We start from the raw sequence: 27,615 nt of genomic DNA, 5'->3' as shown, positions 1-27,615 counted from the left end.
CACACATGCTGGCAAATTCATCCACCCTTTACTATCATTGCTTGTCATGGCTTTAGTATGCTTGGCCCTGGGAGTGGCACTATTTGGCCTTGTTGGAGTAGGTGAGTCACTGTGGGCATGGACTTTAAGACCCTCATCCTAACTGCCTGGGAGTCAGTATTCTGCTAGCAGCCTTCAGATGAAAATGTAGAACTCTCAGCTCCTCCTGTTCCATGCCTACCCAGATGCTGCCATGCTCCTACTTTGATGATAATGGACTAAACCTCTGAACCTGTAAGCCAGCACCAATTAAATGTTCTTTATAAGAGTTGCTTTGGTCATGGTGTCTCTTCACAGCAGTAAAACTGTAACTAAGACATTATATCTTTAACTGATATTAGAACCAGCTTCTTTGAACCTCCAACATACACCAGATCTTGGGGGTCATATTAAAACCACTGAGCCATCCAAATACTGGATTCTCGTATCATGTAAACCAATCTGATTTCCATAGTATCTGTGTCATTTTCCTTTTCTGTCACAACATATGAAAATTATTAGTTTTTCATCTCCTCACTTACACTTGCTGTAAGTTTTATTGTGTTATTATCATTATAGCCATCTCAGTAGGTGTGATGTGTCGTCTCTTTCAGTTGGTGTTTTGCTTCCTTATTGACTAAGGATTTCTAGCATCTTTTCAAGTGCTTTATCATTATATTTTTGCACTTATTAGAAAGAATGTCTATTTGAGTCATTTGGCAGTTAAGTTTGCTTATTGGTTTCATGATTTCTAAGTGTGTTTATGTATCTGAAACACTGATATCTATAAGATTTCACTTTTTTGTTTTGGGGGGCTGTGTATGCAAAATAATTTTTATTTGATAAAGGCTAATTTATTCATTTTTAATCATTGATAGTATTTTTGGTTTCACACCTAAAATAAAGATCTACTGCTAAATCCAAGGATAAGATGAGTTGTAAGCTGCTGGGTTGTGCTCTAACAATGTAAGCTAGGTCGTTGACTCATTTTGAGTTAGTATTAGTGTAAGGTGTGAGGTAAGGATGTAGTTTCACTCTTTTGCTTGTGAATATCTAAACTGACTCATCACCATTTGTAAGGAAATTTATTCTTTCCCCATGCCATAGTCTGGCCACTCATTGTCAGAAAGCCACTTGACCATGAATACATGGGTTTGTTTCTGAAATCCCGTTTCTCATGAATTCCTATGTCTATGCTGACACCAACCCCACATGCCTTTTACTGTTGTGATAGGTTTAAAAACCAGAAAGCATATTTGTTTCACACTCGTTAAATGTGTACACCTTTGATCCAAGTACTAAGGAGACAGAGGCAGACAGATCTCTGTGAGTTCAAAGTCAGTCTGGCCTACAAAGTAAGAATCTCACTAATCCAAGAAGAATGAAAAGGACACAGACCCATCAGGAATGAAGGTATGGGTGAATCCTTCAGGAAAAGAGTCAAGACCTGCTGAGGTGCTTGCCGAGGGTGGAGGAAATACAGAATGGGTAGTAGAGGAAGGTAGTTATAAATACCAGCTAAGGCCACGTAACCAGTTGCGGAAATGAGGATTATAAAGTAATAGGATGCTTCTGTCTTATTTTGCTAAGAATACATTTGTCTTTCTTCCAATATCTTTAACATCAATTGATATTTAAGTTGAGACACTAAAAGAATGTTCCCAAGGGACATTGCCCCACTGTAAATTTACAAATGAGTTTGTGATTATATGAGGAATAGTTATATCATGTTAGACATATTATGACCTTGTTATTGTTTCATGTGGACATGATATATTATTTGTGTCATGTTGACAAGGGGTGGATTGTAGTGGCTATTCCTGGTTGTCAACTTCACTATATCTGGAATGAACTACAATCCAGAATTGGAAGGCTCATCAGTGATCCTAATCTGGAGATATAAATTTCTGACCTGGATCTTGTCATGGAGAGCTTGAGACATAGTGGCTAGGAATCCCAGAAGATTAAGATGGGGAGATTTCTGAGTTCAATGTCATCTGGGGTTAAAGGCGTGGTGGCACACACCTTTAATCGGGGTCACACCTTTTGCTGAAGATCTACATAAGGACCTTGGAAGAAGGAAGATTTACTCTCTCTCTCCTTTGCCTGCTTGCCTTGTGGCACTGAGCAACTGCTAGATCCTTGGACTTCCATTCATAGCTTCTGCTGACCATTGTTGGGAGTTGGACTGCAGACTAAGAAAGATGGCAGTAATGCTAATGTTGGCAAGCAACTTGACGCGGGATTGATGGTCTCAAAGGATCCTGGACATCAGTCTTCACATCTGACTCTACTCAGAGGGTTTCTGTGAGAGACAAGTTGCTTGTTAAAGAGGTTGCAGAACTTGAAGCTAATTTACCTTGTACATGTAAAATACATCTTCCTGATCCAAACAAGCTTCACTGCTTTCAGCTGAGTGTAAGCCCAGATGAGGGTTACTACCAGGGTGGAAAATTTCAGTTTGAAACTGAAGTTCCCCATGCCTACAACGTGGTGCCTCCCAAGGTGAAATGCTTGACTGAAATCTGGCACCCCAACATCACAGAAATGGGAGAAATATGTCTAAGTTTACTGAGAGAACATTCATTTGATGGCACTGGCTGGGCTCCCACTAGAATATTAAAGAATGTTCTAGTTGTTTGGGGATTAAACTCTTTACTGATCTTTTGAATGTCAATGGTGCACTGAATATTGAAGCTGCAAAACACCACTTGCAGGACAAGGAGGATTTTCAGGACATAGAAGGTGAATACATCAAACACTATGCCAGATGATGAGAGGAGAGATCGCAGTCTGAGAACTTTGTCACAGTTGTCTCTGATGTGAAACAGCTCGAGGTAGCCCGCCTCTCCATCCTCATACTCCCTGTCAGCCCCTTGGGATTGTCCCAGTCCTGCGACCATGCTGTCCTGAAGAAGGCCCTCCTGACTGCCCACTGAAAGTGTCGAACAACATAATACAGCAAGAAAGTGTGTCTGGGCCTCGAGAGAGCTATCTGCTTCTCTTAACGTGCTTACTGAAACTGCTGTCTGGGCCGTCTGCTGGGATTCCTCCCAAGTTGTAATGAACTCACCACTGAGAGGGTATGGCGGTTGCTTCCTTTCCCCCAACAACCCGTGTCCTGCACAAGTGATATAATGGCATGTTCGCTGTGACTGGCAGATTGGCAATAAGAAACCTGATATAAACTGTGATTGGGTGTACATTCTCTTAGCTTCTTCCAGGAGTGTTGGCCCTACCTAGATCTGAAGCTTCTCAGAGTGCATAATCATTCACTGTAGATCTTACTGAAATCAGTATTTTATTTAATGAAGTATATTTTGGAACAGATTTGTAATTTTTTAAAAATTACAAAAAAAGGAAAAAGAATCTCTCTGTCTCTCTCTATCTCTCTCTATCTCTCTCTATCTCTCTGTCTCTCTGTCTCTCTGTCTCTCTCTCCCCGTGTGTGTGTGTGTGTGTGTGTGTGTGTGTGTGTGTGTGTGTGTGTGTGTGTGTGTGTTAAGTAAACTATCTATCTGGGATTTTTTTCTTTTATAATTTCAAATAAATCTTAGAATCCTTTTGTCTCTTTCTACAGAAAAAACTAGAAAATTTGGTAAGAGTGCCATTCAATTTGTAGACCATTTGTAGAAAACTCACGGACATATGGGCAACACAAACTGTACTCATTAGGTCCAATGAATATGTGTATATGTATATATACATGCATATGTATTTGAATATCTATTTGTGTACAATAATAGCAATTGTAGAAGTATTTATCATGATGAAGCAAATTCCACAGAGAACAGAACCAGTCTAAGTGATAACCCACTTTAACAAACTAACCTGTAGTCTTTCTCTGACCAGGAGAATGGCTACCCTAGGTCTCACTTTCTTTGTGTTTAGTCGCTCTTCCTCATATCTTATAGTTTGAGTTCCATGGATCTGATATTACTGAAAATGTAGTTTAGATTTCTGGTTATCTTTTTTCCTCCTTGCTGCTTATAGATGGTTTTCAAGAAGAGAAATATTGTTTTAAATTAAAAAAAGAAAGAAAGAAAAAAATTGTCGACTTGACAGCACTACTTGACTCAATGGACACGGAATATCTGTAGCGAGCTCTTTAGTTTCTTTCAACACTAGTAGTTTACAGTATTTAAGTCTTACAGCACGTTAGCTTTATTTCTAAGTTATTTATACTTCTGTTTTTGTTTTGTTTTTGAAACTAGGTTCCATATATCAGACTGTCCCCAAACATACTACATAGGCAAGTTTGAGCTTGAACCTCTAATGTCCCTGTATTTACCTCAAGGGCTGGTACACAGGTGAGCACCACCACACCTCACTTACGGAGTTTTTTTTTAAACACCTTTTATGCTGCTACAAAAGAGTTGGTTTTGGAGCTGAAGAGATGGCTTGCTGGATAAGAGCACTTACTCCTCTTCCAGAGCACCTGGGTCGGGTTCCTAGCACTCACCTGCTGGTTCATCCACATGCTGGTTCACAGCCATTTGTGGATCCAATATATTCTTCTGACCTTTGGGGGCACCAGGCATGTGAGTGATACATGTCTCTGTCTCTATATCTATCTATCTATCTATCTATCTATCTATCTATCTATCTATCTATCTATGTATCCATTGACATATGTAAACACTCATAAGCTAAAAAATGAGTAGATATAATGCTTTTTGTAAAAAAAAAAAAAAATGCTTTCTCAACTTTATTTTTGGATTCCTACTGCTATTATCTCACTGAGAACACAAACAACACCAAAAATCAACAACAGAATGACCAAAATTAACACACACATTTCAGTAATGACTTTAAACATCAACAGCCTCATTCAAATGATACAAAGTGATTGAGTCAAGAAATAGAATCCATCTATATGTGCCTCCAAGAAGCACATCTTAGTTTTAAGATAGGTACCACCTAAGAGTAAGAAAGATGTACAAAATTTTTCCATTCAAATTGGACCAGAAAGCAAACTGTCATCTTCCTAATTTTTGAAAAAATAAGCTTGCCTCTAGTCTTTTTTTTAAACCACATTTATACTTTAATTGAGAAAGTTTCTCTTTCTCTTTTTTTCCATTTGTTTCTTTGAGATGCAGACAAAGTTGGCCTTGGATATGTAGCCCAGACTATCTCAAACTAGGCATTCTTTCACCACCAGACTTGGAATGCTGGATTGCAGGTGTATGTCATCATTCTAGGTAAAAGAGGACTTCCTAGTTTGGGTCATTAACGTGTATTGGATTGCAAGTGCTTTTTCTGGATCAACAGAGATGATCATGAAGCTTACCTCTTTGTTCTACATCAGCATGATGTACCAAGCTGGATTTTCATATATCAAGAATCATTTTTACAAGTGAGGTAATTATGAATCTATGTTGAGGGGACCAATATGCTTAAGGGAAGAATCCTATGACAAGGTTTTGTACAATGTTGGCATTAACTAAAACTAGCCTTTTTTTTTTTTCTAAAATGGTACACTAGAAAATATACAAATAATGCTGTAGTGAAAAAAAATAGAAACGACGACTACAAACATAAGAGAAACACACACACACACACACACACACACAAGCAATGGGGTGAGTATGGGCACAGGCTAGCTCACTGGCTAACCACCATAGCAGAATTGATGAGCTTTAAGTTTAGTGGGTGATCTTGTCTCACATAATAAAGGTGGGATATGATTAAGGAAAGACACCGGATGTTGTCTGACATCCTCATGCACACACCCACACCAGCAATACACAAGCCATACACAGAACACTGTATGCATATGCAAAAATAAATTAAGATACAGTAGTTGATTTTAAGTCTTTGTCTAGCACATATAATATCTGGGCTTCTTTAGCAGCAGTCTACATTAGCTTTTTCCTCTTCTGTGCAGGTCTTAATTTTTCACTTCATATCTCATTTTTTATTGAGAAATATATTTCCTAATGATCGTGCTACAAAATCTTTAGATCGGGTCTGCTCCAGGGTTTGTACTTACCGTTGAAACCCGTTGTTTATTGTTGTTACTAATTTTGTAAAGCCTGTAATTTTTATTGTGTGTGACTATAGAAGTCTTTATTCCTTTAACTTAATTACTAGTTACCTAATAAGTTGACAACTATTAAAAAGATTTGAACAAAAGAAAAATTAAGTCTTGGCAGAGAGCCTCCATGTCTGCATGGGGCCATGTCTTCAACACTTCCCTGGCGTTAACTCTGTCTTAGGGTTCACTTCTTGCTCTCAACAGAGAGGGCAGTGAAGTATAGGAGGGGACATCTCAGGTCTCTCCTGAACATTCACTGAGTGCTGGAAACACCCGTGGTCTTCTAGATACCCAAGACTCCATGAGAGTTTTACAGAGTTACCATTGAGTTGAGTAATAAAGGTTAATATACTTGGTTTGGAATGCTTTTAACAAATGTCATCTCAATAGACATGTTAGCTTTGACAAAGTTGCTCGTTCCGTGACAAAGGGGCAAGCTTTTTGAACTCCTACTTTGGGGAACCCTCAGAGATATCAGAGCGAACATCTGATATCTCTGAGGGTTCTGCACTAAGTCCAGGCACTGTTCTGCGATCTTCCCTTAAACATTAGAAGCTGGTACCAGAGTATGGCACAGCTGTCTTCAATGTTGTCGCCAAGTTGAGACATGGGTATCCGGGTATCCGGGATCGTTGCGGTAAATCTCCAACTCAGATATGCCCCGGCAATGAAAACACAACTCAATTAATATGAATACACGTTGTACACCTCGATTGGGCAGATCTACCACTACACTAGCATCTTGCCCATGTATGAGACCCCTTACAACTTGCGGTTTCTCCAGGCCACGTGCTTCTGCTCCGCAGATAACTACTTAAGGTTTTCCCCTAAATATGCATTCTAGATGTAGGATGCTCTCATAGCTAAGCAGGAGGCCAAAAAGCTTGTGAGACTTGGGCCTATTCTCTTACATGCTAAAGGAGATGATGCTATCCTTGGAAGCGCTCGAGAAGCTGTTTAGAAAAAAAATTTAAGGGAGGGAGGAAAAAAGATGGGTAACCAGGACTGTTATTTGATTAGATTTTAAAGACTGGAACACTGGAGCTTCCCAAGTTATTATCATGTCAGAAGCACCTGGCTCTTGCCCAGAACACAGGGGCCATGTCGGCTGATGGCTCACTGCTCCAAGGATGATGGAAGCAACCTTGGCTGTGAACTCTGTAACTTGAGCCCACCCATGTCTGCTGATTCATGTGGAGAAAGCTAAAGTCAGAAAAGGTGTGAGAAAAATTTCTACCAATTCCTCTCGATTGAGATGCTGGGTAGAAGAAAGGATTTAGAAACAATTTTCTAAAAAACAAAACAAAACAAACAAACAAACAAAAACCCCAAAAAACAAAAAAAGCCCAAAAACCAAAACCTGCTCTTGTCTCATTCCGATGGTAGAAAGTAAGCAGACAGCCTTGCCAATGGTGTCAAAAAGTAGTTCAGTTTCCTGGACTGTGAAGCACAAAGCATTGGACGGACGATGCCGTAAAAAGTCCGGCAGGAATGTATTTGGCAAAAGATTCACAAAAGAAATCAAGAGAGTCATAAATCAAATTTTAAGAGCAAATCATTTTAATAGCAGCTAATTCTTATTAAGCTCTCACTGCAGACTGGCTTCAGCATTTAAAAAAAATATTCTCTAATTAAACTCTTAAAGCAATCTTACAAAATAGGTATTAATATTACTGTCATTTTATAGATGAAACTGGAGCATAGAGAGGTTCAGTATTTATTTTTTAAAGGCCCTTAAAATAGGGAAGTCAGGATAAAAAAAAAACCTGAACCTGAAAGTTTCTAATAAAAACTAACAAAACCATATCTAGTATTTCCTATGGGGAAATGTGCCCTGAAAACAACAAAACATAATAAAAAAGGTCCCAGTGGGGCTGAAGAGGTGACTCAGGGGTCAAAAACACTTGCTGATCTTGCCAAGGACCCTGGTTCAGTTCTCACCACCCGCATCAATGGCTCAGAACTACCCTGTAGCTCCGGTTTCAGAAAATCTAATTCCTTCTTTTGGCCTTTATGGACACTTGCACACAAGTGGTGCACATACATATGCTCAAGTGTATGTACCCACACAGTAAAATAAATACAGTTTTTAAAGAAGGTATCCCAGAGTTCTCTGTTGAAAAGAACGTGAAAAAAAGGCTGAAGAATGTTGGACTTTGTTGGAGTGTACAAGTGAACCGAAGGTTGCAAAAGACAGGTCACGTGAATAAAATACTAGATACAAGTTTTAGAAATATACTCTTGTGTGACAATTATTGGGACAGTGGGGGAAATTTATTTGGAGAATATCTAAGGATATCACTGCCATGAACTGAGATGCCTTGAGAGGCAACTTTGAGGCAGCCATGAGAGTGGGACATTGGAGACCTGGTACAGACCTGGGTGAGGACCCATGGAACAGAGATCAGTAGCAAAGAGAAGCACCTCTGGTAACCACGAAACTTCTGCAGACGTGGAATCGCCAGACTCTGAGGAGCACGTCACAGACAGCTTGGCCAGACTGAGCATGTGAAAACTATTTTATTTTTTTAAGTAATATTTTCTTAATACAGATTACTAAACTGATGTAATAGCACTGAAATATTTTAATCGTGTAGACATGTGGTAGAAGTATTATCCAACTGAAGCAGAACATTTGATAAAACTCTGGCCTGCCTTCACCTACCATTTCATCTTTTAAAAGAACCAGTAAGCAAGAGGGAAGCTGAAATTCTGGACTTAATTTTATCCAAAACAACTTAATCAGTGATGGAGAAAGAAATTTCACGCGCACGCACAGATGCATGATGCTTCTTTTGAGTGTCTCATATTTCCCTTTTACTTCAGGAATCAAATTTTAATTAATTTCTTATTTCTAGTTTTACTTCAGTAAATCAACAATAAGGTCAGTATTGTGTGAATCGTTTACATTTGTTGGAATTTATGTTGGAGCTCAGAGCTAAATGATCTCTTTTGCTCAAAAAGTGTGCATCTCGGACATGTGCCTACAAGATTTAATGCACATCTCTGAATTACGTTTTTTAACTGTATGGTAAGGATGGTCTGTTTCTCTCCAATTCTGTATTTTAGGTTTGTCAAGCTTTGCTTCCACACATTGTTGATAGATGTATATACAGAGCAGAATTATTTTATTATCTTTTACATACTATTATCAGGGTAACATAAAGCAAAATTGTCATTTTTTTTTAGTAAGTTGTATTATAATTAAATAACAGTTTCATATACCCTTAAGTGAATAAATTGTTATATAATTACAGTTTATTTAGCTAGCATATTTGCATAGCACTTTTTATTGGGAAAAAATAAAGTTTTTCAGATATGACTATTTGTACACTAGTTCCGTTTACAACTTGCCTGGTATATTTTGCTTCTTCCTTTACTTTCAAACTTTCTATATAGTTATGTTACAATGATCACTTGAAAAATCAAATTACCGTTTTTGTTTTTTCAAACCAAATATGAGAATTACTGGCTTTGAACAATTAAGTTTAATCTATTAGGTCTTATTGGGATTGCCAGTATATCCAAATTTATTTTAACCATTTTCGTTTATGTCAACTCTCTAAGATATCAATTATGTCCCTTCCTTGTCCTAACTTCTTTGGGGTTGAGATTTTATTTATCATTTCTTTTTTTTTTAAATATTAATTTATTATTTTAAATAAGTACAATGTAGCTATCTTCAGACACACCAGAAGAGGGAGTCAGATATCATTATGGGTGGTTGTGAGCCACCATGTGGTTGCTGGGATTTGAACTCAGGAACTTCGGAAGAGCAGTCAGTGCTCTTACCCACTGAGCCATCTCACCAGCCCTTATTTATCATTTCTATTGATTTGGAATTTGTAATGTTCTTCTGCTGGTTAACTTTCATCTTCTAAGACCAACAGTGTGGGGATTTATTAGTGCAAAATTTTTTCCAATGGAATTTTTATTTGATTATGTTGAATTGACTCTGGGAGACTTGACAATGATATTGAGCCTAAGGTTTTATGCACACAGTGCACTTTTTCTATAGTTTTAGATGTTAAATTTCATTAGTGTTTAATAGTTCACATTAATTAGTTAGCACATTTATTTTGTTAAATTTATTGTCATTTTGATGCTATTGTAAAGGTTATTTTTTTAATTATATAATTTTAATTCCCAATTATTTTTGTTAAGTGTAGAAATATCATTCACTTCGGCCTTGAAACCTTTTATATGGGAACCCTGCCCCATGATCCATCTCATTGTCATTTCTACTGAGTTGTGCGGGGGCCATCATGTCATCTAAAAGTAAACAGTATATTGTCTTCTCTTCCAATCTACATGACTTACTAATTTTTCTTCTTTTGTGTAATAAAACAGATTTTTAAAAAATGTTTTTGAGATTATAATGCGACGACCTCTTTTCCCTTTCCCTTTCCTCCCTCCAAGCTGTCCCATCCACACCCCCTTGCTCTCTTTCTAATTTGTGAGCCATTTTAAAACTGTATGACTACTGTTCATATAGTATTAGTAAATTAGTATTGTATATGTGTAATATACATTTATTACTAGCTACCTAAATACAACCTGTTCAGTCCCTTTACTGCTGTTTGTACGTATGGTTTCAGGGCTGACCATTTGGTAATGGAGAGCTAATGTGCTCTTCCCTGAGGAAGGCGATTTCATTAGTGACCAGCTTTCTTTGGTTGCTTGTAGTTCTTAGTGTAAGACTGGAGCCTCCAGAGCCTTATACATCAGCCTGGGTGTTACTGTTGTCCTTGCTCCAGCTGTCATGTCGACTTTATGGGTGTAGCACTTATGAAATTTCCAAGAAAGAGTCTCACAGCAATCTCCCTGTTCCTCTGGCTCTTTCAATGTTTCTGCCCCATGTTAGAAATGATCCCTGAACCATAGACACACAAGCTGTGTTGTAATCGTATCTAATGGGTCTGGGCTCCACAACTCTACATTTTGATTAGTTGTAATGCAGGTTTCTTTCCTAGTTATTGTATAAAACCTCTCTTTCTATATTGAATAAGATTTGAGAAAATGGACATTATTATCTTGTTAATATTCGGGGAGAGTGCTTAACCCTTCTCCATTAAATGTGATATTAACTAAGTTTTTCTAGGTTGGCTTTATGGGTTTGAGGAAATTTTCTTAGGTTCCTTGCTTGATGACAATTTTTACCATGGATAAATATAAGTTTGTGTCACTTGCTTTTTATCTACTAAAATGAAAATATGATTTTCTTTTTTGTTTGGTAATATGATAATTACACTGATTGACTTGCAAGTATATAACTCACCTTATAATTCTGTATTAAGCTTTCCTTGGTCATGGTATTTTGTCCATTCTTTACATACACAGATTAGAGTTACGATGATTTTTCCGATATTTTTTTCTGTGTGCATGATGGATATTGGTCTTTAGGGTTTTTTTCCTGTTGTCCTTTGTTTTTTGTTTGTTTGTTTTGTTTTGTTTTTCTTCTAATGTCTTTGTATAGTTTAACATCACAAAATGGGTTGAGAAATGCTAAGTCAAGTTTTAATTTTTCATGGTCTTTTCTTAAGCTTTATGCATTTTATAAAAGGATAAATTCTGGCTTCCTATTTTGCATGATCATGGTTATAGCTGCTGTTCCCATGGTAGCTGGAATTGTGGTCCTCACACTCCACTGGCTGCCCACACATCGGCTTTCAGCGACTGCTTTGATAATGCATTGACTCTAGGTTATACTCTATCCCATATTTCTTTATACAGTAGAAAGAGTCTAATACATGTTAATTCATTCTGCTCTGTCACTTAAGGTTAATAAAAGCATATTTCAAAAAGATCAAAGAAATCTTAGGCAATATTTCATGATTAAAACCAAAGAGGAAGAGACTATAGAAGCCTGAAAGAAGCTTTAGAAGGATGAAAGGTGTGTGTGTATTTATACATATACAATATATGCATATATATATACATATTTACATATGTATATATAAAATAACCCAGAGTCAGTGCACTACCAAAGCAGTAGTTGAAAGCTGATATGTAGGTAGCCAATGGAGTGTAGCATAAGAGCCTTTGGTATGAGGGCCACAATTCCAGCTACCACGGGAATATATATATATAATATATACACACATATATAAATATATTCATATGTATACTTATACATTTATATATATGAATGATATGTATCATGTATAGCATATATCATATATATCATATACCACCTATATCACACACGCACATATATATGTATCACTTACATCATTACATAACTATACTCCTAGTGAGGAAAGATTGTGTAAACTGCTATGAGTATTACTGAACAGATGACAGACATCAGGGGCTTGGCCATGTCAGAGATTGCCTTGGGACACAGGAAAGTCTTACACTCTTGGAAAAATAAAATCACTTTGTTCTAATTAACTCCCAAATAAAAACAACACACAACTAGTTTAAGACAATTTTTCCCCCACGGCACTGCCTGAGTGGCCTCCATCCTATGACTGAGAGCTGTAAAGGCAGGCCTGTTATTCTGCTCATTATGGAAGATTTCTTGTCGATGGTTTTAATTCTAGGGTTGTCTGCTGGGTTAGCTGTGGCTATTTTTAGGTCCACTTGCAGCTCATCATCTTCCTTTGCCTAATCTGCTTCATCCTTTATAGAGAACGATCTCAAGGGTATTCTCATGTTTGATAAGCTCCCTCTCAGGTTTCCATCTGGAGAAGGTCTGGAGGCCCAGATAGTAAGAATGGATTAAGAGACAGGGCTCACTTGCAGCAGAGCAAGTGGTAGGCTCAACACAACAAAAGTACAGCGCAGGGTAGAAGAGCCTTATAAACAGAACCATTAGCATTGTTAAAATTGGAATGTGATGCTAGCAGATGGTAACAGAGAAGCCAAAGCAAAAGACTGGTCTTTAGGAAAACAGTAACTATTCGGCCAAGGAGATCAGAAAACCATGCTAAGCAATGTGGCATGAGGAACAATGAATAAAATACACAGAACAAGGAAAAGTTGAAAGTGAGCTGTCAAACAAAGATGTCCCAGGTATCTTACAAAGAGCGTCTCCGTTCCTGCAGGTTGGAGAAATGAGATAAGAGCAGGACTTCATCTGCAGTGTCCAGGGTTGAAGTACAACTTCATGGCAGGTGTGCTTTCAAGTTTTAGCTAGAAAAGAATGGGATCAAGACTCAGTAGGGGAGACCCATATTGCTATGATCAATCTTGGATCCCCAGATATCTTGGAACTAGATTAACTCTCAGAAATGATGGAGTCTTCTCTCCCTTAGTAAAGGACAGCAATCTCTCCCTTCTTAAAGATAATGAGGAAAGCTCTCATTCCCCTCAGAGTCTATCTTCAGGGGCCTTCTCCTTTTATGCAGACTGTGATTAGGTAATAAGGGACTACAGGGCCTGACAAAGAGGAAATTTCTGTATCACAAAGAGCTACAAGACTGAGCTAGCACATTCTACCAGGAGCTAGGGAATTCTGAAGTTACTTGAGTGAAAGAATTAGAATGTAAGATTGGGTGGAGAACCCATTGGTGTGGATAAGAGGTTTTATTGATTGGATAAACGAAAGTTTATTGATCACCATAGAATGTAACACCAGGGTGACAGCACTAGGAGATGATGTAAATTCACAGCCTCAATGGCTTCTGCAAGCATAGAAAGTGATGGTCATGCTACAGGAGGTTGAGATGCCAGAGTTTCTCATTTTACCTGAGTCAACACACTGTGTAGGACTGGGAAAGCTACCTAAATCCATGGGAAAGTCCAGAGCACAGTGGTCCTCACCCTTCCTAATGCTGGGACCCTTTAATACAGTTCTCATGTTGTGGTGATCCCCAACCATAAAATTATTTTGTTTTTACTTCATAACTATAATTTTGCTACTATTATGGATCATAATGTAAATACCTGATATGCAGAATGCACGTGGCCCCTATGAAAAGTTCTCTGACGATCTTCTGACACCCCTGCCCAAGCTAAGAACCACCGGCCTAGAGGATCCATCTTTGTGGTGAAGCTGTTTGCTCTGGTTGGACATAGTCATTGCTATTTCATATCAGAGAACGGATGAGCACTGGCAAGATTTGATCACAAGATCTGGCCTATGAACTTCCCCCATGAACAAGGACTCAGAAGCTATCAGATTTCACAAGGTGCTTCCTCTCCCTGCGTTGTATAAAAGATGCTCTACAAAGTTTAACTGCTCATAAGGGACTTTTCAGTCAAGCAGCTTTTTGTGAGTCATCCAAGAGGCAAATAGGGACCCTCAGTGGTATAGGTACCAGTAAGTTGTCCAGGAAACTTCCTGGTATTGGAGCTACAGTTGAGTCATCTGTTCTCTGTAAATAACCACAGCAAACCGGTTCACTAACTCACCAAGCTGGAAACAGGATACTGTCTTTGATTGAGCAGTGACCTATTTGGGGCAAGTAGATGTTTTCTTCCATCAATCAGAAAAGCCATGTGACACTACTCCAATGTTTGTATGTTGAAACCCCAACCCCATGATGACAGTATTATGGGATAGGGCCTTTAGGAGGTGATTAAATCATGAACGTGGAGCCTGTAAGAATGAGAGCCATTCCCTTTCAAAGAATCCTGAGGGTGTGTGGTGGTTTGAATGAAAATGGCTCCCTTAGGCTTATAGGGAGAAGTACTGTTAGGAGGTGTGGTTTGAAGTAGGTGTGTATCCTTGTTGGAGGAAGTGTGTCCCTAGGTGGGCTTTGAGGTTCCAAATGTTATAGCCAGGTCTGGTGTCTCTCTTCCTGCTGCCTGCCGGTCCAGATGTAGAACTCTTTGCTTCTTCTCCAGAACCATGTTGCCTTGGAGCACCATGATGACAATGGACTGAACCTTTGAACCTGTAAGCCAGCCTCAATTAAATGTTTTCCTTTGTAAGAGGTGCTGTGGTCATGGTGCCTCTTCACAGCAACAGAACACCGACTAAGTTGGGGGAGTTTGTTCCAATCTCTCTCCATGTGAGGACACAGTGAAAACACTGCCATCTAAGAACTGTCTCTTATCAAACAGAAAGTGCCTATCAGGATCTTGGAAATAAATCCAGACCTGTAAGAAATAAATGTCTGCTTATAAGCTACCTAGCTGATGGCTGTTTGAGCAGCCCCAAAGGACCAGCATAAATATTTACCAAAGCTAAGAGGAGTACACCATTAGAGGAGTACCCTATCATTAAAACAGTTCACAATGGCTGCTCATTGGCCAAGCCTGAGGGAAAAGAGACCAGGAAAGCACCAGACTCACTGACAACAATGAGGTTTCTATACTCCCAAAGAGCACTGTTGAGATAGTAGCATGTAACTCAGAAGCCACATAGTGAAAGTGGATGTAATTATGGTAATGTGTGATAACCTTGATTGGTGGCCCAGGGACAACCTCTCAAAGGATTACAGAAATAGTCAATAGAATGGGTGTGGGATGGGATTAGGGAGGCCATGAGAAGCAGAACCTAAAGTACGTATATAGGGACAGAAAAATATTTCTTGTTAGGAAGGTTTTTCCATGCTCCTAAATCTGGAGCCGGCTGACAGGTTAAGATCTGAGTATATAGCCAGTCTGCTGGCAGCATTCCTTCGTGTTTTGGAGAGAACAGTCTTGCCTCTTCTTAGGCCTTCCATTGGAGGAGGCTTACCCACATTCTGTGATGATTCTAAGTCCCTATAGACATTTAGCTGTGTGGCTTTACACTAGGAAAAGGGGAATGCCCACAAAATTGAAAATGGTTAGATCCAAGGTCTGAGTCCCATAATACCTCTATGGTCCTCATTACTGTAAGAATATTCAAGTGTTAGATAGAACCCTATCAGGTACTGGAAGCTTCATCTAGGAACAAGATATAGCCAGATGGGACTCTGTCTCCCTGTTATTTGGCGTTTTCATTTAGATGTGTATACTTCATATACGTGTATACTTTAGAAGGTTTCTATTGTATCAGATAGAGGACACTAAGATAACAAGACCCCCTAAATCAACATGAGCAGAGCTCATGTAAATGCACAAGGAGTGAATCAGCATACAGTGGTCTAAACCAGGTCTCTGTGCATAAATTAAGACGTCCAGTTTAGTGTTTTTATGGGATTCCTGAGTGTGCAAGCAAGTGGTTTTCTAACTCTTGCGCCTTGGGCTCTTTTCCGTCTGTTGGTTCGTCTTGTCTAATATTGATGTAATTGCTTTTGCTTTATCTTGTTATATTTTATTTTGTTACATTAAAAACAAGTTAAAGAAAGAAAGAAAGAATGGATGAATGAAATTGTAGCCAGTAAGGTAAAGTTGAGCAAATAGACTGTCATTTATATTTGCTGGGAGGGGTAAAATCAGTTTTCTCCAATGGAGTGACGCTGGGTATATGAACCAGACTACTATTCAAGGTAGTCTTCATGTATAGGAAAAGTTGACCAACATATAGCGGACTCCACTGTTTTTTTGTGTGTGCTTTTATTTGATTACAGTTTGGTAGGTTTTTTGTTTGTTTGTTTGGTTGGTTGGTTTGGTTTGGTTTTGGTTTTGGTTTTCTTTATGGGTGATATTTTGTTTTCTTGGGTTTGGAGGACCTTATTTTTGTATTAGGGTTTTGTTGCTTTCTTTGTCTTTGTAAAAGAACTTAAAGTTGGGTAGGTAGAAAGTGAGAGAGAATCTAGAAGGACTTGGGGAAGGAGAAAATGTGATTGAAACATGTTTAAATTTAGACTTTGTTTTAAATCGTAAACAATATTTTAAAAATATGCAGGAATTAGGGTATTTATGGCTTCCATAGACTCATGTGTTTGAACGCTTGGCCGATGGATAGTGGCACTACTAGGAGTTGTGACCTTGTTGGAAGAAGTGTGTCACTGTGGGGGGTGGGTTGTGAGTTCTCTATGCTCAAGCTCCATCCAATGTAGAATCAGAGCCTTTTCCTGACTGCCTGCAGAAGACAATCTCCTCCTTACTTCCTTCAGATCAAGATGTAGAACTCTTGGCTCTTCCAGCACCATGTCTGCCTGCATGCTGCCATGCTTCCCACCATGATGATAATGGACTAAACCTCTGGAAGTGTAAATGTCTTTCTTTTTTTTTTTTTTTTTGGTTTTTCGAGGCAGGGTTTCTTTGTGTAGCCCTGGCTGTCCTGGAACTCACTCTGTAGACCAGGCTGGCCTCGAACTCAAAAATCTGCCTGCCTCTGCCTCCCAAGTGCTGGGATCAAAGACGTGCACCACCACTGTTAGGAAAATGTTTTTCTTTATAAGAGTTACCTTGGTCATGATATCTCTTCACAGCAATAAGACTCAAACTAAGACAATATATATGTACTACATGTATACATATATGTACGTATACATTTTATATGCTGGGAGACTTATAAGCAATAAAAAATATGTTTTTATAGTTATGCATTCTGAGAAGTCAAGATTATGGTACTGGTAGATTCGCTGTCTGGTGAGGCCCCACAGAGATGTTGCTTTCTTGGTAAGTCCTCCTATGATACAGGGACAAACAAGTTTTCTCATGGTTGCTTCTCTGGTCATTAATTTCATCAGGAGGGATTTGTCTCATGAATATGGCCTCTCAAAAGCCCTATGCCTTAATGGCACTAGTTTGAGATTTAAGTTTTGACCTATGAGCTATGGAGGCACACGAACATTCAGAACATAGCAATAGAGGAAGTTATAAATGAAGTGTGGGCCAAGGCCCAAGAAATGGGCCTACAAGCTCCATAGTCATTTCCTCTGTCCCTGAATGTGTAATTTTAGGAAAGATATACTTGGTGGTTGGTACAACCTTATATTAGTATGTGGAATAAGGGTTATCATTATAAGGAAGGCAGAAAGAAATCCCTGAAGTTGTCCCATAAATAGCGAGTCAAAATCAATTGTGAATCCCAAGAGGATGAGAGAAATGTGCTTGCCTCAAGGTTATAACTACACTTGATTCTCCAGTCTGGCCTCGTCAAAAGCTAATGGAGCCTGGAAGACACAATAAGTTAATATAGACTCAATCAAGCCATCGTCCTAATTGGCATTTGAGGTGGCAGATGTGGAGATTAACACATCTCAGCCCAAGAACCACCTAGTCCAAGGAATGATTGCACTTTGCACCATGAAGAAGGAGGTAAAATGCCTGGTGGGTCTGTTCTGTTAATGGAATCAGTATATTCCACACCTTAGAACAGTGTCCAAGCCATGGGCTTGCTTGTTGTATTTGGTTTGGTTTGGTCAGGGATTTCATGATCAGGCTGATCTTGAACTTGCTGTGTTCTGTTGGATGACCTTGGAAATTTGATCCTCCCATCTCTTCATCCTTAGTTCTGGGATTGACTGCTATGCATCACCAGGCCTAGTTGGTTTTAGGTGGAGCTGGGAATTTAACTCAGGGCTTCATGCACCCTAACCAAGCTGTGTAACAACTGAACCATATTTCCCAGCCTTAGTCTATAAATGAAAGTTTACTTACTTAGTGTGGGGTCTAAGCAGAAAAGGTTATAGTGCTAGTCATGCTTGGACTTGGGTCATATTACCTTCCAGAACCTATAGAATTCCACCACACAAGAGCAGTAATAGGAAATGATCATATGACAAGACCTACACAATCAAATTCAGATTCCCAGGATTATGTATCAAGACTGTCTTAGCCACAGTGGAATACTTAACCTCTGATAAAAAAAAAAAAAAAAAAAAAAAACAAAAAAACTAAGACATATTTGAGCCCTGATTGAGTGTCTGACCATGGAATACTAGCTGTCTAAAATTACTCATATGTGAAATTATTTCATTAAAAATTGCTCACCCTATCTGAGATTTCAGTTAGGTGAGTCAGAGGAACTTGTAGGAATCCACCCACAATGGTATAAGAGCAGGACAAGAGGATACAAGCAAGCTGGATAAACAGATGGCTCAAACCTGTGTGTCACCCACCATTGTTATGTCATCTCCCCTCTTTCCCTTCTTCATCTCACTCTGGGTTTGCATGAAATAGCTGTTACCATTAGTTCCTGGAGGAGGAAAACAGTCAAGCTTGGTTCACCAATTAGTCAGCTTGGTATGTGAGAAAAAGAAATGGATGCACTATACTACTCCATGCTTTAGAATGGTCATGAGAACTGGCCGAGAAGAAAAGGCACAGGCAAGGCTTGGACTGGTGTACATGGTGAAAAGGTCAGCTCAGGAACTTTGGAAAGGTCATGGACCACTTGCCCCTCCAGAGGGAGAGGCTAAATAACATTCTTCAGACCACAGGGAGGGGAACCTACCTGCAGGTGGGTACAGATAAGGGAAGTCCTTGCCACCTCATTCCCTGTAGACCAATCAGTTTAAAAAGTCACATTGTTCTGCCAATCACATTGTGCCTAATGGCAGTGATCCTGAGAACTGTATAAAGGCTTGCTGGATGGGCTGTGTGTGGTTGTTCTCTCCCCATGTGCAGGGCTACCCCAGCAGGCTGGATTAAATAAAATTCCTCTTGCTTTTGCATCGATTCCCATCTCCACGTTGTTTACTCAGAGTCTCCGGTAAATTAAGGCTCGACAGAGTCTTACGGTGGTCACCTAGTTTGTGTTGTCAGAGAAGTGGCTACAAATTAGAATGTAATCTAATTCGTCAGAAGTAGTGTGTGGTGTAGCTTGTTTGTCAGGAGCCTAAAAGAAGGAAGTGTAAGACAAGGGGCAAGGGATCTTGGGCCTGGGGCTGTGATGGTTAACATTATCGCCAACCTGAGATGATTTGGAATTACTAATGAGATTATCCTCTGGGTGTGTCTATAAGGAATGATCTAGATTAGTTTAACTGAAGTGCAAAGACCCACCCCAATGGTGGGCATTACCATTCCTTGGGCTTGGGTCTTGGACTGCATAAAAAGGAGAAACCTAGGTTAGCCCCAGCATTCTTTGCTCCCTTCTTCCTGTCTATGGGAGCAATGTCACCAGCTGGCCTCTTGTACCTGCCATCATGCCTTCTCTGCCATGATAGAAGGTATCCCTTCAAACAGTAAGCCAGAACAAATGTTTTCTCCCTTAAATTGCTTTTTTCAGGTATTTTTTGTCACAATAAGAAAACCAACTAAATAAATAAAAGTACCAAATAAATAAATAAAAGTACCAAACTGAGTACAAAGTGTGAAAATATTTATGTAACACATTATGCCCCCAGAAGGCATCTATAAAGAAGAGATGTAGCACCCAACATTTGTCATCACATACAACAGTGACAATGAGCAAAATGCCCTCAGGAGCAGAGTTGAGGTCCATGAATTGACATCACAATGGATAAATCACTATGCTGCAGAATATCCAACCTGTTGGCAACCAGTGTTGATATTCAGACTTAGTTATGTTCCCATCCCTCAAGCTGACCTGTGAGTCACTTGTTTGACTACTCTGAGGACCTTCCACTGTGAAAGAGCTGATGATTCATTCTGAGATAAATATATGGTCTGGGTTTGTAAGAATCCATGGTTCACTGAAGAATGATACCCTGGACTCAAGTAGTATGTAAACACAAAGAGTGTTTTGTTCTGCAAAAGTCCAGCATGTTGAGGGCTCCTATTACTAGGATAGAGAGGTAACCAGGGGACCTTGCTCACAGGCCAGATTTAAAGCATATTAGGGGAATTCCAAGGTAGGTGAGCTTTATTTTGCTTCATCTCTAGGGACATTCCAGAACCATTACCTGGATGTGGGGGCTAGAAACTATTGCTGGAGAGCTCTGGAAACTGCTGCTAATAACCCATTGTTCTTGCCTTAGGCCAGGTGGCAGGGCAGCTTCTGAGGTCTGGACTTGCCTGAACTTGCCTGGACTTGCCCAGTTCTTGGAAACAGAGATTTGGACCTCATCTCCTGAACTGCCGATTTAAAGCCTGTCATGGAGTCAGCCTAGCCTTCTCAGGTTTAACTTTGTATTTCATTTCTGCAGAGCTCTACCTGACCAAACTATCACTTATGGAAATATTCACTCTGATGAAATGGAAATCTTTAACATGCAGTAAATCAGGGACCTACTGCATGGCAAAAAAGTTGCAGCCATGGACTTTGATGTAAATTCTACTGCTCATAACACCCACAAGTCAGAAGCTCTCACTTATGGGAGACAGGATTATCTCAGCACCAAATTCCACGAGTGGTATTTACTTTGACTAAAGTCATTTATATGCATCTGTGGTCCACTGAAGAACTACAAGTTCTTGAAATTAAAACGGTAGAAACCAGGGTAGCTCAGAGACTCTGTGTTATTAAAAGAAAGAATTGAATATTCAAGTGTTCTGTGAATCACAGAGGGATCCCCATACTCAGTGATCCAAACAACATAATTATCATCCTGGAGCCAGTTCTCATCTCAAAATCCAATACAGTTTTGGTGTATGATATCAAGCCTTACAAGCTCCACCTGTACTTACTTTAAGGTACAACTTACATGTATCTAATTGAATTTCTCTTTGATGTCTCTACTATCTTGTTTGTATTTTGAGTCTGCTGCCTTTGTATTTATCCCTGGGATTTGGGCTTACTCCTAAATTCTTCCCAATCTTTGAAGGGATGTCTTTCGTATGCTAATGAGGTGCTGGTGATTGTCAGCTCTGGGGCACTTTCAAGTTGGAGCTGGCCACCAGAAGGAAGGAAGCAAAGGTAAATTGGGACTTTCACCTCAACCACTTTACCACAAATGGAGGGGTTAGTCACCAGTGACAACTGATCATACATATATAATGAAATACCTATGAAGACCCAAAATGGAGGGATCTAGTGCAATAGCTCTGTTAGTAAAGTGCTTTCTACCAGCACCCATGGGGTGTGGTATAATCCCAGTTCTGTGGAGGCAAAGGCAGGAGGATCCCTGGAGCTTGCTGGCTAGCCAGTCTAGCTGGATTGGCAAGCTCTGAGTTCGATAAGAGACTCTGCCTCAAAAAATAAGAGGAGTTGAGGAAGACAACCAGCATTGTTTTCTGAGCTTCATGTACAAGCACATACATTTCCATTCAACTGCATGCACACATGCATATAACATATGAACTGTTTGGTTTCAGACCAATGGACTGAGGTCATATTTTACATACCAAAGCAAGTTCTCCCAACATCCCTCAGTCCATATCTGGCATACCCTACCCCCAACCCTGAACTTTCCTTCAACTGGGCTGCCCTTCCTCCAGAGGCTCTTTCCTATATAATCCAGACATTTTAGTCTGTCTGTCTGTTTGTCTCTTTCTTTCCTCTACTTTTTTCTCTGCACACATGCCCTTTCTCTTTCTCTTCCCCCCTTCTCCACCTCCCATGGCGACTTCCCTAGCCTCCATCCTTGAGGCCAGTGAACTTACCTGAGAGAAGCTTCCCAACAAACTAGCCTTTAATATAATACTATGGGTCTAGTATAAAATGAAGTTTATTTGGGGCATGAGAGGAGGTTGAGAAGGGAGTGGAGGCAGAGAAAGAAAGGGGGCAGAGAAGGACAGAAAGGGAGAGAGAGAGAGAGACAGAGACAGAGACAAAGACAGAGAGACAGAGGCACAGAGACAGAGAAAGAAGGGAAGAGGACAGACAGGAATACATGGAGAAAGTGAGAGGGAAGAGGACAGAGAGGGAGGGAGAGGGACAGGATGCGAGGGCGCCCAGAGAGAGAGAAAGGGGTCAGAGAGAGCAAGAGAGAAGCCAATCTTTTACTAGCAAGCCAGGTTCCTACCTGGCTTTTGCTAGGTAACTGTTGGGCAGAGCCTGGAAGAAATGCGAGCAAAATTGAAATATGATTGTTATCCTCAGATAACCCTGAATTAAGAAAATCATTTGTATCATGATCTAAGTGAAAAATTGAGACCAAACAATACTTGGAGGTATAATTTGCTGGTGTTGAGGAAATTCTAGCTCCCCACCCCCAATACAGTCCTATCCGATACTGTATTTTAAACGGTATGGTGAGAGGCAGAAAAAATGTCCACCGGATATCTCCTACTTCTTCATGTAACAGGTGTCCTTCCAAACATACAGAGAAAAGGAAAGCTACACACACAGGCCATCTAGGATGGGAGCTAACATACCTGGGTAAGTTTCTCCTCATTACTACTGATAGGTCATGTTCCCTTTGTGTCTAATACATCTGCATGACCATCCAATTTCCATCAAACCTAGGCATAAACATAGAGTTTTCTTTAGGCCTTTGGGTATTCAGTTTTAAGTCTTCTGGGACCTATAAAACTAACTAAATGGAGACCTGAGAGATGGTTCAGCAGTTAAAAGCACTGACTACTCTTCCAGAGGACCTGGGTTTGATTCCCAGCACACGTATGTCAGCTCATGACCCTCTGGTGACTCCAGTTGTTGGAATCAGGACCTCTGAAACCCATGACATCACATAGGTCACAGCTAGACCTGCACACCTGTTGCCAAGGCAACAGCCACCATATTCCCAGAATCCATTTGGCTCACCTCCCACCTTTACCTGTGGCTATGTCACCATCCATATATAAAGGAAGGTCCCTCTGATCTCTCTCTCTCTCTCTCTCTCTATCTCTCTCTCTCTCTCTCTCTCTCTCTCTCTCCCTCCCTCCCTCCCTCCCTCCCTCCCTCCCTCCCTCCCTTCTCTTTCCAATGCCACTTTGCTCTTTTCTCTCTCAATAGACCTATCTCTACTGTTTGGCCTGGTGTGGCCTTTCTGAAGCCACTTGATGATCACAACCCCAGTCCTAGAGGATTTAGACCCTCTTCCGACCTCCGTGAATACATACACATACTGCACAGTCATACAAGCAAGCAAAAGAATTTAAATAAATAAAACAAACACTGATGAAATGGGTCTTACACTTTTCTCTTGTTAATATGTCTTTTGCTATGCGGCTGTCGGCCATGCATCTCATAAAGGCAAGAAACAGTTTTCCTTCTTCCCCTAATAATTATAAAACAAAACAAAACAAAACAAGCCAATAACCTACTACAGACTGCCACATAGATATTGGTGTCATTGAAGGCCCACTGGGGAAAAAAAGGAAAGATAGAAGGCTGAATTTCATATTTTCTATGGACTCTTCCAGCTCTAACATTGTGTGCTTTATGTCGAAATCTGTTTCAGATCTCTCATTTCTGACTTAGGCGTGAATCCCTTTTCCATTCGCCGGTATCTACACTTGAGGAGTTAACTTGCTGTTTTGTGGCGTGAGGTATTTTCGCTTGATTGCAGTGAACCCAAGAGGGTCTGAAGTCTTTTCTGCTTCTTGAATTCCCATGGGCTCGGAGCCTCCCACCCCCAACCCAGCCTGTGAGGCTCAGCTCACTCCCCTTTCCTGGCACCAGGAAAATTCTGCACGAATAATGAATTTGTTGTTAAATCCGCTCTTCCGGCAAAAGCTGCCATCGCTACCCAGGGAACATTTTTACATCACAAAAGCATCGGTCTCCTTTTAAAGTGAATGAATGAATGAACCAAAATACCAATGCTTTCATTTCCTGGACTCAAAAGCCATGCTTACAGTAATAAAAGACAAACCAGTGTAACTAAGTATAGATGAAAGAGGGTGGAGTTATCTAGTGAAGCTCACATGTAAAAGCTCCCTTGGCTGAAAGACAGACCTGTCGGGATACAAAATTGGCATTTCAGAGCCATGTAATTTATGTAAACGAGACTCTAAGGTATTTTATCTTGATCATGTGCATAATCTGAAAAGAAAAAAACCCATCAAGATCCTCCCTGAAGATCATCACTTCCTGCTGCAGCTTTCTGGGTGATTTATCAATATCCTGGACGCGTGGTCACTCCTTTAAGTGGTGGACAATTTAAATTCCACAATTCTGACCACTTCTGAGCACCGAGTCTGGGCCTGGATCCCTCCCTAAGCCCTGGGCCACTGCTTGCCTGAACAATGGACCCACAGCTGCCTCCGCGCAGCCGCAGTGGGCTACAGCCAGCCTGACTGGGAATGATTAGCCTTCTCCAGGCAGCTCTTCCCCCCACCGAGTCGCTGGCAAGGATCCGCTTTGGAGACAGCTCGTGTGTGCTCCTGGCGCGGCGTCTGCTGTTGTCATAGATGTCTGGGGAGCCTGGCGGGCCCCTTGCAGCGGAGGTTTAGGACAAACGGGTGGTTTCATGGGGGTGGAAGGGATAGGGTAGGGTGGAGGCGTCTGTCCTGAGTGTGATTCCATGCAGGGGTGAAGAAGCTGGTCCGAGAAATAAACTAGAAAAAGGTCCCCAGCCACGCAGGAGCCCAGGAATGCCAGGGTTGGGTTTCTTTGGTCCAGAAGTCATGGACCTCAATAACCTACCGAGGACCCTAGCTAGGGCCGCTTCATTGTAGTTGACCTGAGACCTCTTGGCTGACTAAAAGCCAGCTGTAAAACAAAACTTCACATCAAAGGACAGATGTAGCCGGGAGTAAGTTACCCATACAGCGCTGAAGCTCAGAGGGCGCTGTTTTCCTGGGCGTTAGATTCCTAACACCCCACAGACACAGGAATGAAGATGTGCAAAGCCTGGGAGGTGTGTGTGGGGGGGGAGTCCCTCGCAAAATAGTGGTTACTCTTTCTTTCTTTAAAGATTTTATTTTTATTTATTTTATGTATGAGTACCCTGTCACTGTCTTCAGACACATTAGAAGAGAGGACATCTGATTCCATTACAGATGACTACGGGTCACCCTGTGGTTGCTGGGAATTGAACTCAGGATGAGCAACCAGTGCTCTCAACCGCTGAGTCATCTCTCCAGCCCACTTTTCTTTCCTTTGATTGATTGGGATGGACTCTAGGGGCTCCTGCTTGCTGAAATCCTGTTTTACCTCTAAGGTACGACCCAACCATGGGCATCTCTACACGGCAGATTATGGTTTTAAGTTTCAAGATCGTTCTTAACAAATCCTTTTTTCTAGCTTTGGAGTTACTCAAACCACTCGCCCACCTGGAAGTCAAGAGATTCTGTTTCCGGACTCTATTTCATTCTAATGACCCTGTTTCACACTATGAAGGGGTGCTAGCCTTGCAGTCTGCAGATAACATCTAAGAGGGGGAAAAATTACATAAATAAAACTGAAGAGAAGAAATCATTTGGGAATAACCCTATCCCCTCAAAAGTTGATAAGATCTAAGAAGCCTAAATCCCCAGTGACAAGTAGGAACTGCGCACTGACCTACAGGGTCCAAAATGGCCTACTCAATAAGGGTTTGTTTCCCCCCCCCCCTTTAAACACAAAGCCCCTAACTGTTAACAGGTCATTTTTAAGTGGCACTGTAGCTCTTTCTTTTAACTGGTACAAAACAGTCTCTTGCATCATGAAGGATGACTCACCCCAGGACCCAGACATCCCTATGGCATCTGATTTCTTCCCCAGACACTCAGATAAGACCCTGGGTCAGAAGAGCTTTTCACCCTGGTCATATTTTTCTTCCTTGTTTTAATTCAACATTGTTTTGTACTTATAAGGAATTGTTACCCTAATAATCTTTCTGCCAAATTGGCCTTAATATAATCCACCTATCACTGGCCGACTACAAGAGAAAAATTAAACAAACGTTTTGCTGTTGTCCCCTCTCCCTGGGGGTGGAGCTTCTGAAGCCAGAAAGCCACTTGGATCGTGTATACAACGTTGGTAATTGCATTCCTAGATTCTACAAAATGCCACAGTTCTCTCCAGACTCCAAAATAGCTGTTGCAAACAATGACAATTACTGCCCAGACATTTTCAAACACAGCAGGTTACTGGCTGAGGCTATGATGGAAACCCTAAAAATATATATATAAATATTTGGAAATGTTCTGTAAATCAAATGGATGCCCCAGACATAGAGCGGGTTCTGTTGAAGTGGCTGAAGTCATTTGGAAGGTGAGAAGGCCTGTTGAAGGGGGTTTGAAAGTTTGGAGCTTGTTAATATTAAATCATAATTAAATGACTGCTAAGTTTCTTTCTCTCTCTCCAGGAATATAGAATACAATTCTGTCGGGTCACCCTCTCCCTGTAAGGGACCTTACCCTATTAAAACAAATCAAAACAAAACAAAAATCACATGGCTTGTTTTCAACTCCTCTACTGCTTTCATCTGCTCGGTAACTTCAGCATCAGGTGAGTGCTGTTGGGTGGTGGTCACTGTGACTTCTGGTTATTTTGGGAGAAGGAAGGAATCACTGCCTGCCACCGGCCTTGAGACTTTGATGCTGGCCTGTAAGAGTCAAGAGCAAAGATGGATGCCAAAGCCACAGCCCCAAGAAATGGCAGTGGTGACAGGACAGCCTGTAGAGGCTCAGCTTGTAAATCTTGTGTGGGCTGATTTTCCCATCTCTCACTTCTTCAGGGGGTGGCTGTATCATCAAGAGTTCTATAACTGATGCAGTGCAACTGTAAGACCATGTGTCATAGGGGCCTCTCCTGTCCTGGGCTTCAGAGAAACTTCTCAGACTCTTCATGGTCAAGTTGCCCTCTGCCTTGGGGTAAGAGGGAGTTACAGTGAAAGCAGCTTAGAGGTTACCCTCTGCTTACTGCTTTTGTCTTCCTGTGAACCTGCCTCCTGAAGATGAACTGTTTGATAAAGCTCTGCCTCATGCAGCTCCCTGGGGGCAGACTCTTGGCATTGTTTGCAACAGGAATCCAACATGGTGTCAACAAAAAGGAAAATTCACAATTCATATTA

The 27,615-nt window shown here is 40.6% G+C and overlaps 1 long non-coding RNA gene and 1 pseudogene across 1 annotated transcript; both read left to right on the top strand.

The window, feature by feature from the left end:
* The first annotated feature begins 2,231 nt into the window (after window positions 1-2,231).
* Window positions 2,232-2,792, top strand: LOC116083550 (annotated as a pseudogene).
* A 17,686-nt stretch (window positions 2,793-20,478) lies between these two features.
* On the top strand, window positions 20,479-21,227 carry LOC116083686. Its single transcript, XR_004115862.1, has 2 exons — window positions 20,479-20,643; window positions 20,770-21,227. It is a non-coding gene; the product is annotated as an uncharacterized LOC116083686 (long non-coding RNA).
* The last annotated feature ends 6,388 nt before the right edge of the window (window positions 21,228-27,615 follow it).

The sequence above is a fragment of the Mastomys coucha genome, unplaced genomic scaffold (genome assembly GCF_008632895.1).
Source record: "Mastomys coucha isolate ucsf_1 unplaced genomic scaffold, UCSF_Mcou_1 pScaffold8, whole genome shotgun sequence".
Lineage (NCBI taxonomy): Eukaryota > Metazoa > Chordata > Mammalia > Rodentia > Muridae > Mastomys > Mastomys coucha.
The sequence above is the reverse complement of the archived record's forward strand: the minus strand, read 5'-3'. Positions and strand labels throughout refer to the sequence as shown.